Genomic DNA, 13411 nt, shown 5'->3' with positions numbered 1-13411 from the left:
TTCAGGAAGACAGCATGTCACTCATTCTGTGCTTGGACATAGAGTGTGTGAGCTGGAGAAGATGACATACTTACGGTGACCCACTGTTATAAGTTCTTGTTCTAATAATTGTCTGTCACTGAGTTCAACACTCTGACAATGCACGTCCTGATGCGGTGTTTCAACCCAAAACGTCAATAATTTCTTTCCTCCCTCTGCTGAGTTCCTATTTGTGGCTAGCAATACATGTATCCTTGCATACCTTTCATCCTACACCTATGAACTCTATTCTAATCTCATCCAACCTGAGGGGAAAAGGCCTGCATGTATTCACCCCATTGACAAAGATAAAAATTGGCTTTATTTGCCATATATACAATGCCCAACAGCCCAAGATGTGTAAGTGTTGACACGTCTTAGGCACCAACATAGCATGCCAGCTTTCTGACACTAACTCGTACATCTTTAGAATGCGGGAGGAACCCAGATCATCTGGAGGAAACACGTGGTCACGGATGGAGCTTGCAAACTCCTTACAGGCAGCAGTAGGAATTGAACCTGGGTTGCTGGTGCGGTAAAGCATTATACTGTCTGCTAAGCTACGCCTCATTGTTTTGTATACCTCTACAAGATCTCGCTTCATTCTCTTGCATCCTAACCAGAACTGGACCCGATACTCCAAATTAGGCCTCACTAACTTCTTATGCAATTTCAATTTAACATCCCAACTGTTCTCAATGTTCTGATTTAAGAATGTGCCAAAATCTCAACTCTTTCTACCTATGATGCCACTTTCAAGGAATTATGGATCTGTATGCCCAGATTTGTCAGACCTACTGTACTCCTCAGTTCTCCACCAGTCACTTTGTAAATCATACCCTGCTTTCTCTCGCCAAACTGCATTCCTTCTGCCATTTTTCTAGCAGGTCCACTGCAAGCTTTGAGAGACTTCCTCACTGTCCACTAGGCACCCAATCTTGGCGTCATCTTCAAATCTGCTATTCCAGTTTGCCACATTCACTACCATCATACCCTCAGAACCAACCAGCAAACTCCAAGACCTTGGCCTCAATACCTCCTTGAGCAGCTGGATCCTGGATTTCCTCACTTGTAGACCCCAGTCAGTTCAGATTGGTAACATCTCCTCCACAATCTCCATCAGCACCCAAGGCTGAGTGCTTACCCCCTGTTCTACTCGCTTTACACTTACGACTGGGTGGCTAGGCACAGCTCCAATGGCATATTCAACTGCGCTGATCGTGGGCCAAATCAAAGGGGCTGATGAATCAGCATATGGAGGGAGATTGAAAATCAGGCTGATGGGTGTAATGACAACAACCTCTCACTCAATCTCAGCAAGACCAAGGAACTAGTTATAGACTTCAGGAGAGGGACACCAGAGGTGCATGGGCCAGTCCTCATCGGAGGATCAGAGGCAGAAAGCGTTAGGGTTAGCAAAGGTAAAGCCCCCCGAAATCACTGAACACATCCACATGAAACATTATCACTGGAAAGCAGCATCCATCACCAGGGGTCTCCACCACCCAGGCCATGCTCTCTTCTCGCTGCTGCCATCAGGCACAAGGTACAGAAGCCTCGGGACTCACACCACCAGGTTCAAGAACAGTTACTAACCCCCAATCATCAGACATCTCGAACCAAAGGGGGTTAACTACACTCAACTTTATTTGCCCCATCATTGAAATATACCCCAAGCCAATTATCTCATTTCCAAGGACCATCTCTTGTTATTTATTGCTATTTATTTATATTTGCATTTGAGCAGTTTGTTGTCTTTTGCACTCTGGTTGATCTTTCACTGATAGTTACTGTTCCGTAGATTTATTGAGTATGCCCACAAGAAAATGAATCTCAGGGCTCTATATGGTGCCATTCATGTACGTCAATAATAAAATTTACTTCGAACTTTATAATCTAAATCATTAATACAGGTGATACAGAACAACACACCCCGCACAAATCTCGGAGGCGCACCACTAGTCACAAGCCTCCAATCAGCTAGACTGCGATCTACTACCACTCTCCGGTTTCTGCCGCTAAACCTTTACAAGAATTGTTATTGAAACAGTAAATGTGAAATGTGGTATGATGCCCTCTCAGTGGGAGTAGTTGTGGTTGTAGAGAGCTACCAAAGCTGGTTGTTAAATCGCACCGAGGCGAGTTGTTACGACACTTGATAAGTGCAAGTTGTGGTTACAGTGCCCTGCTAATATTGTTATCCAGCCTCTTCAGTTCCAATGCAACACACACAAAATGCTGGAGGAACTCAGCAGGCCAGGCAGCACCTATGGAAAAGAAGAAACAGTCAATGCTTCGGGCCGAAATGTCGACTGTACTCTTTTCCATAGATGCTGCCTGGCCTGCTGAGTTCCTCCGGCATTTTGTGTGTGTTGCTCGGATTTCTAGTGTCTGCAGATTTTTTCTTCAGTTCCATTTCTCTTTGTATTAAATACCTATTGGTGCACGTTACTGTTTAGTGCTCATCTGTGCTGCACACTACACACACATTTTCAATGATATTGTGTTAACTTATTTGTGGTAATATTTTGTTTTATATGCTGTGTTGATATGTAATGTAGATTGACCAAGGTCCGAAGGAACGTTATCTCATTTGGTTTTATATAGGGACAGCCAGATGACAATAAACTTGAAATTGCTGTTGTTAGAATGCTCTAACCATGCAGATCTCATTAGAAAGTGCCAACAATGCGAGCCATGTTATGATGAGGAATCACTGACTGTTTTGGGGTACTTCCTCTGCAATGCCACTTGCTTTTGGAATTCTTGTCCAGCACCTGTGTCGTTATTCCTCCATTACTCCTGCCATGAGTCACAAAGTTGAACAGCTTAGAAACAGGCCATTCAGCCCACTGCGTTTCTGCAACCACCGTGCCTGGCTACACTAATCCCACTTGCCTGCATCAATTCCATATCCTGCGGTGACCTGAGCGTTTATTTACCTGTTAATGTGCCTCAAATATTGTCCTTGTTCCTGCCTCCGCCAGCTCCTCTGGCAGCTCATTCTAGATACCTCCATGTGGAAAAAGTTACCATTCAGATGTCTTTTAGTGCTCCTCCCTCTCACCTTAAAATCAATCCTTCCCTCTACCGTGCGAAACAGACACTTGCTATCTTATCTGCTTCTCATAATGTTATACATCTCTATCACGCAACCTCTCGGCCTCCTTGGCGGCAGGGAAAGCTATTCAGTCTGCTCTGATTTCTGAAGCCCTCCAATCCAGATAACATTCTATCCAGCCTCCCCCGTGGTACTCCAACTTAACCATATCCTTCCTATTGAATCTCCGACAGAGCAGCACCCACAACTCTAGATCCAGCCTAACAAATGCAACATGATGTTCTAATCCTTGTGACTCAATGCCTTGACATTGTTCCTTCCCCACTACTTTTCCCAACTGTTCTAACATTCACAGAACCATGGACTTGAACCCCAAGATCAGTAACATTCCCCAAGGATTAAAGGCAAACAGGCACAGGGAACCTTGGTTTTCAAGGGATATTGGCAATCTGGTTAAGAAAAAGAGAGAGGTGAATAGCAGGTACAGGGAACAAGGAACAAATGAAGTACTTGAAGAGTATAGAACATGTAAGAAAATACTAAAGAAGGAAATCAGGAAGGCAAAAAGACACGAGGTTGCTTTGGCAGATAATGTGAAGGTAAACCCGAAGGGTTTCTACAAGTATATTAAGAGTAAAAGGACCGTAAGGGGCATAACTGGTCCCCTAGAAGATCAAGGTGGTTGTCTATGTGTGGAGCCTCACGAGATGGGGGAGATCTTAAACAGTTTTTTTGCATCAGTATTTACTCAGGAAACTGGCATAGCGTATATGGAAGGAAGGGAAACAAGCAGCAGTGTCATGGAACATATAGAGATTAAAGAGGAGGAGGTGCTTGCTGCCTTACAGCGAGCAAAGGTAGATAAATCTCCCGGGCCTGACATGATATTTCCTCGGACCTTGAGAGAGACTAGCGCAGAAATTGCAGGGGCCCTGGCAGAAATATTTAAAATGTCCTTAGCCACGGGAATGGTGCCAGAGGATTGGCTGGTAGCTCATGTTGTTCTGTTGTTTAAAAAAGGCTCCAAAAGTAAACCAGGTAATTACACGCCAGTGAGCCTGACATCAGTAGTAGGTAAATTATTGGAAGATGTACTGAGAGATCGGATATACAAATATTTGGACAGCCAAGGGCTGATTAAGGATAGTCAACATGGCCTTGTGCATGGTAGATCATGTTTAACGAATCTTGTAGAGTTTTTCGAGGAGTTTACCAAGAAAGTAGACAAAGGAAAGGGTGTGGATTTTGTCTAAATGGACTTTAGTAAGGCCTTTGACAAGGTCCCACATGGGAGGTTAGTTCAGAAAGTTCAGGCACTATGTATCCATGGAGAGGTTGTAAACTGGATTTGAAATTGGCTGTGTGGGAGAAGACAGGGAGTGGTAGTGGATGATCACTTCTCAGACTGGAGGCCTATGACTAGTGGTGTGCCTCAAGGATCTGTGCTGGGACCATTGGTGTTTATTGTCTATATCAATGATCTAGATGATAACGTGGCAAATTGAATCAGCAAGTTTGCTGATGACACTAAGACTGGAGGTGTTGTGGACAGCAAGGAAGGCTTTCAAAGCTTGCAGAGGGATCTGGACCAACTGCAAAATGGTCCAGAAAATGGCAGATGGAATTTAATGCAGCCGAGTGTGAGGTGTTGCATTTTGGAAGGACAAATCAAGGAAGGACATACACAGTAAATGGTAGGGCACGAGGAGTGTGGAGGAACAAAGAGATCTGGGAGTTCAGATACATAATTCCCTGAAGGTGTCGTCACAGGTAGACAGGGTTGTAAAGAAGGCTTTTGGCATCTTGACATTCATTAATCAAAGGACTGAGTCCAGGAGTTGGGATGTTATGGGGAGGTTGTGTAAGACATTGGTGAGGCCAAATTTGGTGTATCGTGTACAATTCTGGTCACCTATCTATAGGAAGGATATCAGTAAGATTGAAAGAGTGCAGAGAAGGTTTACTAGGATGTTGCCGGGTCTTCAGGAGTTGAGTTACAGGGAAAGATTGAACAGGTTAGGACTTTATTCCTTGGAGCGTAGAAGAATGAGGGGAAATTTGATAGAGGTTTACAAAATTATGAGGGGTATAAACAGAGTAAATGCGGGTAGGCTCTTTCCACTTAGATTAGGAGAGATAAATACGAGAGGACTTGGCTTTAGGGGGAATATTAGGGGGAACTTCTTCACTCAGAGTGTGGTGGGAGTGTGGAACAAGCTGCCATCTGATGTGGTAAATGCAGGCTCACTCTTAAGAATAAATTGGATAGGTACATGGATGGGAGAGGTCTGGAGGGTTATGGACTGGATGCAGGTCAATGGGACTAGCGGAATAATGTTTCAGCATGGAACGGCCTGTTTTCTGTGCTGTAGTGTTCTATGGTTCTAAGGCCCTACCACTCACTGAGTACATCCTGGCTTGGTTTAACATCCCCAAGTGCATTATCTCAATGTTGTCCAAATAAAATTCCATCTGCCGTTCCTTGTCTCATTAATCCAGGCCCTGCTGTAAAGTTAGATGTTAATACAATAAATACTGCAGATGCTGGAAATCCAGAGCAACACACACAAAAGGTTGGAGGAATTCAGCACGTCAGGCAGCATCTGTGGAGGGAAATTAACAGTCAACAGTCCTGAAGAAGGGTCTTGGCTCAAAACATAGTTTGTTTATTAGTTTGCATAGATGCTGCCTGACCTGTTGAGTTCCTCCAGTATTTTACTGACACTTTTCTTCACTGTTCACAAAGCACTAATTTAGTTGTCACCTATGGACTTGCTAACCATGCTCCCTAATCTTCTTCCGAATCATTAAAATATGTGACGGTCAGCAAAGGTCCCACTCTGCGACACAACACTGGCTGCAAACCTCCAATCTGCACAACAACCCATCAGTGTGACTCTACCTCCTACCCAGCAAGCCAATTCTGTCTCCATCTGCTCGCTCACGCATCACCAGCCGGCCATACAAGACCTTATCAACAACCTTGCTGAAGTCCGTCTACTGCACTGCTCTCATCAATCCCCTTGACCACCTTTGCAAAAAAAACCCCTCAAATTTGTGACTCATGATTTCTCAGACACAAAACCCATGCTGACCAAACTTAATCACTGCTTCCCTTTCCTAACGTCAACTAGTTGTGCCTCTCAGAATCCCTTGCAAAAGCTGTCCCAACACTGATGTGAGGTTCACCAATGTGGCTTATCCTTACTGCTCTTCAATTAAAGCACAACACTACCCATCCTCCAGTCTTCCTGCAGCTCATCTTGCTTCCTGCAACACCCCAAGGTTCACCTTGTTCAGCCCCTGGGTTTTGTCCAACTTTGTGTTTCGAGACAACCAACCTTTGTAACGATGGTACGCTCTGGAGTATCATTGTTCCCTCCCCTCAGCTCCTGATCTCCCATGTCCTTCTTCATGGCAAATACAATACAGAATTATTCCTGTAAGACCTCACTCATCCATGCGGTCACTTCTTGTTGACTCAGTAAAGCCGCCCACAGGAAGAACCTGTCCCTGGCTCCCACACCAGACATTCTCTCTTCTCCCCACTTCCATCCAGCAGAAGATGCGGAAGATTAAAAGAACGTACCACCAGGCTGAAGGACAGATTGTGTACCACCCTAATAAGACTATTCAACAGACTTCTTGTACGAGATAGACTTTAGACCTCAGTCTACCTTGTTATGGCCTTGCAACTTATTGTCTGTCTGTACTACACTTTCTCTGTAAGTGTAACACTTTAATCTGCATTCTTTTAGTGCTTTCCCCTTGTATGATTTCAATGTAACAAAAAGTGCCAGAGGAACAAAAGGGCTGAAATGTCTGTTGTTTATTCTCTTCCAGAGATACCGCCTGACCTGCTGTGTTCCGCTAGTATTTTACGTGTGTTACTCTGGATTTCCAGTATCTGCTGAACCTCTTCTGTTTACTACCTCAAAGTTCTAGAACACAGAGCATAGAAGAGAACAGCACAGGAACAGGACCTTCACCCCACAATGTTGTGTAAAACCAGCTAAAAACTAAATCAATAACACAGAAACAAACACTAATCGCTCCTACCTACACAATGTCCATATCCCTCCTTCTTCCTTACACCCACGTACCTGTCCAAACATCTCTTAAAAGCTTCTAATGTATTTGCCTCTACCACCATACCAGGCAGTGCGTTCCAGGCATCCACGACCCTCTTATCCCTCACATCCCCCTTGAACCTACTCCCTCTGACCTTCAATGCATGCCCTCTGGTGTTAAGACATTACAACCCTGGGAAAGAGCTTCTTTCCGTCCACTCTAGCTATGCCTCTCATTATCTTGTAAACCTCTATCAGATCGCACCTCAGCCTCTGGCACTGCAGAGAAAACAACCCACATTTATCCAGCCTCTCGTGATAGCACACGCCCTCTAAACCAGGAGGCATCCTGGTAATCCTCTTCTGCACCCTCTCCAAAGCCTCAACACCCTTCCTATAGTGGGGCAACAAGAACTATGTGCAGTACTCCAGATGTGGCCTCAGCAGAGTTTTTATAAAGTTGCAACATAACCTCTTGACGTTTGAACTCAATGTCTCTACTAATAAAAGCAATCATTCCAGAAGCCGCCTTAATCCCCCTATTGACCTGTGTGGCCACTTTCAAGGAGCTGTGAACTTAGATCTCAAGATCTCTCTGTTCAGCAACACCTGAAGATTCTGCCCTTAACAGTGTGCAGTCTCCCTGCATTTGCCCTACTGAGGTGCAACACCTCATGTTTATCTGGTTAAAACTCCATCTGCCATTTCTCAGCCCATATCTGCAACTGATCTATATCGTGCTATATTCCTTACCTGTCTTCTACGCTGTCCACAACTCCACCAATCTTGATATCATCCACAAACTTACCAACCCACCCTCTACATTTTCATCTAGGTCATTCATATACATCACAAACAGCAGAGGTCCCAGCACAGATCCCTGTGGATTACAGACCTTCAGCTTCAACAAGTCCCTTCAACCACTTCCCTCTGCCCTCTATGCACCAGCCAGGTCTGAATCCAAACAACCAATTCGCCGCAGACCTCGTGCATCTGGATGGTTTGCAAACACCTTGGTGCACGTTGCAGTAATAAACCAATTTACGGATCACCACACTGATCTCTACAGGGACCGCCTGGGCTGAGGGAGGGAGGATGGATGAGGTTGTAGCAAGCACCGCAGGAGCTCAGGACAAGCAAGACCCATCCTGGTAAGTCAAGTCTTCACCTGATCTCCTGAATGGATGTAAGATATTGCATGGTATTGATTGAGTGGAAAGAGCTCTTCACCGGTGTCCTGACAGACTCTTCTCTCTCAGTGATCAACACTGGGACAGGTTCTGTTGTTATCACTGTCCTGCGGGTCGTGGGATGCCACTCTGCACTGATTTACTGTCACTGCTTCCACATTCCTGCACCAGCAACGCCTGTTGGCATTCAGTAGCACCACAGAGGTTTGGAACATCCCGGCTCTTTATAAACACAAGACCTTCACAATTTTGTACGGTCAGAACCAACACAGTGTCAGTAACCTCATCAACATCCCACCACCTTCAGATTTGTGGACATTCTTCCCCAGATCTCTCCGGCTCTGAACCCCCTGTAAAGTTTCACCTCAACCACCCCCCCTCACCTTTCCTTTCCTGCATCATCGGCTGTGACTCTCATTGAGATATCCAAGATAAGATTAGCTTTATTAGTCACATGTACATTGAAACATACAGTGAAATGCATCTTTCGTATCAAATCAAATCAGTGAGGATTATGCAGGGCAGCCCACGAGCGCCACCACATTTCTGGTGCCAACATAGCAAGCCCGCGATTTACCAACCCTAATCGATGTGGCAGAAAACCGGAACACCCGAGGAAACCCACGCAGTCACGGGGAGAACATACAAACTCCTTACAGGTCGTGGTAGGAATCGAAGCCTAATCGTACAGCCGGTGTCGTAAAGCATTACAAAACTGTGACGGTACTGTGCCACCCCAAATTATGAGGGTGGAAACCTCACTGAAAGAGTTCAACATTAGGGCCACGACATCGGCGTCGGACCCGGGAGCGGAGGTTCCCGGGTTCGAAACTAGTCGGGTCTGCTCCCAAGTACGTCTTCCATCCCTGCTGGGCTGAGTGTTGAGATCGCAACTCGACCTCGTAAAAATAAAAGGGAAAATACTGCGAAAATGTCTGTGTGAAGAGTGGCGTGCCACACAGTCTCTCTCTCTCTCCGCGCCTTGTAAAAGCCATGAAAAAGACATAATCACAGATGCACGCACACACACAGGCTCACACGCACGCAGGCACATGCCAAAAAAGAAGAAAGAAAGAGCTCAACAACTTTTTCCCTCAGAACCCACTTCACATTGTACAGTTCCCACTAAAGGTTTAATTTGGGATTGATATCAAACTCTGATTTTATTACGGAATGTCTTCATCTGAACACAAATGGACCAAGAGGGAAGATCACTGGCTGTGATCCCTCCAGGAACGTTGCAAGCCCAACAGCTCAACCAGCTCCAGTCCCATCTCAGGAGACCTCCGTCTCCCCACAAACACCATCCACAGGGACCTGCTGCCCCAGAGCCAGTACTCACGTTTTGTTCAACACCAGCAGAGAAACGTCATGCTGTTTGAGGGATTTTTCTCTGCAGGTACTGACACAAGGAGCATTTCACTGGGAATTGTCTGATCATAACGGGAAGTTAGACTGAGGCAGTAGCCAGTGTGTTTAAATCAAAACCAATTAATTGTGACATTAATGGGAGGAGTATGTTGGCGCGTGGCCAAGTGGTTAAGACGTTCGTCTAGTGATTTGAAGGTCGCTAGTTCGAGCCTTGGCCGAGGTAGTATGTTGTGTTCTTGAGCAAGACACTTAATCACACATTGCTCTGCGACGACACTGGTGCCAAGCTGTATCGGCCCTAGTGCCCTTCCCTTGGACAACATCGGTGGCGTGGAGAGGGGAGACTTGCAGCATGGGCAACTGCCGGTCTTCCATACAACCTCGCCCAGGCCTGCGCCCTGGAAACTTTCCAAGGCACAAATCCATGGCCTCATGAGACTAACGGATGCCTATAATGGGAGGAGTGCAGTTGGAGGCTGTGGGTGCTCGGTCTACAAAGAGTTGTGAGAGTGAACAAGATTTGATCCTGGATTTGAGGAACAGAAGCAGCAACACTGGAATCCAGCCCCTGCAGTGCTGTTAACTCACTGGTGGCTTTCCAGACTGGGCCAATGGCAGAATCCCTTCCCACGTACTGAGCAGGCGAACAGGCTCTCCCCAGAATGTATGATAGCTCACCGAGGCATCCACTCCCCATCCCACCCCACACACACACACAGGTGAATGCTGTCTCCTCACGGTGTGAATTTGCTCTGAAGCCTGGCCCAGAGCAGGTGGACACCCGAGTTGTGAAGGGGGATTCACTCTATCAGTCAACTACCTTGAGACGACACCAGTGAGTTCACACTACAGAGCAGGTTTACACACAAACCCTTCAGAATATTTCAGCACCTAGCCTCTGAGATGGCAGCAAGGCAACAGATTCTGCAGTTCTAGCTGCTGTTCATCACACCCAGGACCGAGCCCCAGGCTGGAGTTTAATATTCTGCATCTAAGTAAGTAAAGCAGTTCCATTCGAAACACACTTGCTGCTCAGCCCTTAATACCTCCCGGGGGGGACCATGACCTCGTCGTGGTTTGGAGACTTGCATGTCTCGGTGACACAGAGAGCGATGTTGGCTGGAGTCAGGGCATGGTAGGGTCACCCACGCCAAACAGGTCAAAGGGCAAAGGACAGACTAAGAGTGGTCCAGGTCTGGAGGTTCAGCTCAGGGCTAATGACCCTGACTGGTCAAACAAAACAGCAATGAAGACCCCTCTGACATCTGACTGCGATGGTGTTCCTGAGTCTCCACCCGGGACTTGCTTGACAGTAGTGAAAACCAAGAGGAAGCTACTGACACGATGAAGGAAACTCTGACTGCTGCCAGAGGTGGAGGACCTTCACTGCTGCCCTAAACGCCAACGGCATGATGGGCAGCAAGTACATAATACAGACAACGAACAGTGCAAGGATAGGTCTTTTAGCCCAGTGGGGGCCTCACGGGGAACAACCTGGGACCTCCCCTCCTGCCTCCTTGCAGCTCAGCCTGTGGAATATCCTTCAGTCTCCTTCTCCCCTCCGAGTTCACTGAGCCTGCACTCCCTGTACTGCTCACCTCAGCCACTAAGAGACTGGGGTCACTCTCGGGGGGAGAAGTTTCTCCTGAACTTCCCAAAGGATCAAATAAGATCAAGTCAGTGCTTTGTGTAAAGATCCTTTTCTACCCACAGGAATAAGCTGAGTTTACTTTCATCTCCCACTTTCAATAGAAAAATAGAGGGCTATGGGTAAACTTAGGTAACTTCTAAGGTCATGTTCAGCACAGCATTGTGGGCCGAAGGGCCTGTATTGTGCTGTAGGTTTTCTGTTTTCTAATACTTAAAGACTGATCAAAGTGAGCTTCAAACAATGAGAAAAGTGCTCTAATTGTTTTGAGGGCAGTTTTCCCAGAGTGACCCGTCTTTGACCGTACATTCCTATCAGATTCCTTCTTCATCAGCCCTTTGCTTCATCCACCTATCAGCTCCCAATTCTTACTTTATATTGCAGGATGTTTTCGAAATTCTGACATTCATGTGATTATTGGTGTAGACTGTATTGGTCTCCTTCAGTTTTGTCTGTTTTCTTTCTTGTTGCCGATTAGCAGGTTGGGGGCTTTGGGGTTTGATGTCCTTGTGAGTGTTATGTTGGTTTTTATGCAATTGAGTGGTTGGGAATTTGGGGACTGATGTTCTTGTTGGTGTTTTTCCATGGGGGTGTGGAGAGGAGGTTGGGATATGACGTTATCATCGCTGTTTTTTTTTCCTTGTGGGCGATATGTTAATTTTTTTTGTGAGGGAGGGATTCAGAATATGCCTCCAGCTGATGCTGAAGGTATTCTAAAGTGACTACCCCAGAAGAGCAGGATGTTACAGGCCTTTTGGGCCAGTAATACTCTTCGTATTCAGCAATTCACATTAATGTCATTTCCCGTAGTCTTGGTACCACCTCTCCACATGATACATCTGTGCATTTCTACACAAATAAATGGCGGACGTGTATGCAGAAGTCTTAGTACTGTATTGAGTAAAATAGTCTAAAGACAGAACTTGATAACAATTAATAAGATCAGAGAACAAAATGGCAGACTGAAAACTAGTTCATTCTATAATGCTACCCCTTTATCCCAGTGAAAAGCTCTGCAGTATGTGTGAAATAGCCCTTAATCAACACCCGAGACATGAACGGTTTCGGGTTGAAGAGATCCTGAGTACCCAGATGGTGATATCAGGATTAACGCTCATTCCCAAATAAGGACAACAAGGAGCCAGCATAGGGCACCTCTTTTCCCTTTGAGGAGAATGTTGGGTCAGTAGACAATAGGTGCAGGAGTAGGCCATTCGGCCCTTCGAGCCAGCACCACCATTCACTGTGATCATGGCTGATCATTCACAATCAGTATCCAGTTCCTGCCTTATCCCCATAACCTTTGATTCCACTATGTTTAAGAGCTCTGTCCATCTCTTTCTTGAAAGCATCCAGAGAATTGGCCTCCACAGCCTTCTGGGGCAGAGCATTCCACATATCCACCACTCTCTGGGTGAAAAAGTTTTTCCTCAACTCTGTTCTAAATGGCCTACCCCTTATTCTTAAACTGTGGCCTCTGGTTCTGGACTCACCCATCAGTCGGAACATGCTTCCTGCCTCCAGCGTGTCCAATCCCTTAATAATCTTATATATTTCAATTAGATCCCCTCTCATCCTTCTAAGTTCCAGAGTATACAAGCCCAGTCGCTCCAATCTTTCAACATATGACAGGCCCACCATCCCGGGAATTAACCTTGTGAACCTACGCTGCACTCCCTCAATAGCAAGAATGTCCTTCCTCAAATTTGGAGACCAAAACTGCACACAACACTCCAGGTGTGGTCTCACCGGAGCCCTGTACAGCTGCAGAAGGACCTCTTTGCTCCTATACTCAATTCCCCTTATTATGAAGGCCAGCATGCCATTAGCTTTCTTCACTGGAGTAACAAGCATCAAACCAACTTTATTCCTTGGGGTCAATCACATTCACAGCATTTTCCTACACCAGGCCCTCAGCAGGGAAGCCATAATCAACAAACCAAATTTCCCTGGAGACTGCCTGCCTTAGGAAGAGATATTCAACCACAATCTAGATGGCGAAATCACCACCTTTAGCTCCACTCCTTTCTTTGTGGAAGGAAGTCTTAGACCA

General features: G+C 46.0%; 1 protein-coding gene across 1 annotated transcript in view; it reads right to left on the bottom strand.

Annotated features, from left to right (window-relative positions):
• LOC140204026 (uncharacterized) overlaps nucleotides 1-13411 on the bottom strand; it is a 30952-nt gene that overhangs the window by 8839 nt on the left and 8702 nt on the right. The gene's annotated exons all lie outside the window — the stretch shown is intronic.

Source organism: Mobula birostris, chromosome 10, assembly GCF_030028105.1.
Source record: "Mobula birostris isolate sMobBir1 chromosome 10, sMobBir1.hap1, whole genome shotgun sequence".
Taxonomy (NCBI): Eukaryota; Metazoa; Chordata; class Chondrichthyes; order Myliobatiformes; family Myliobatidae; genus Mobula; species Mobula birostris.
Note: the sequence above shows the minus strand (reverse complement) of the source record. Positions and strands in the feature narration are given on the sequence as shown.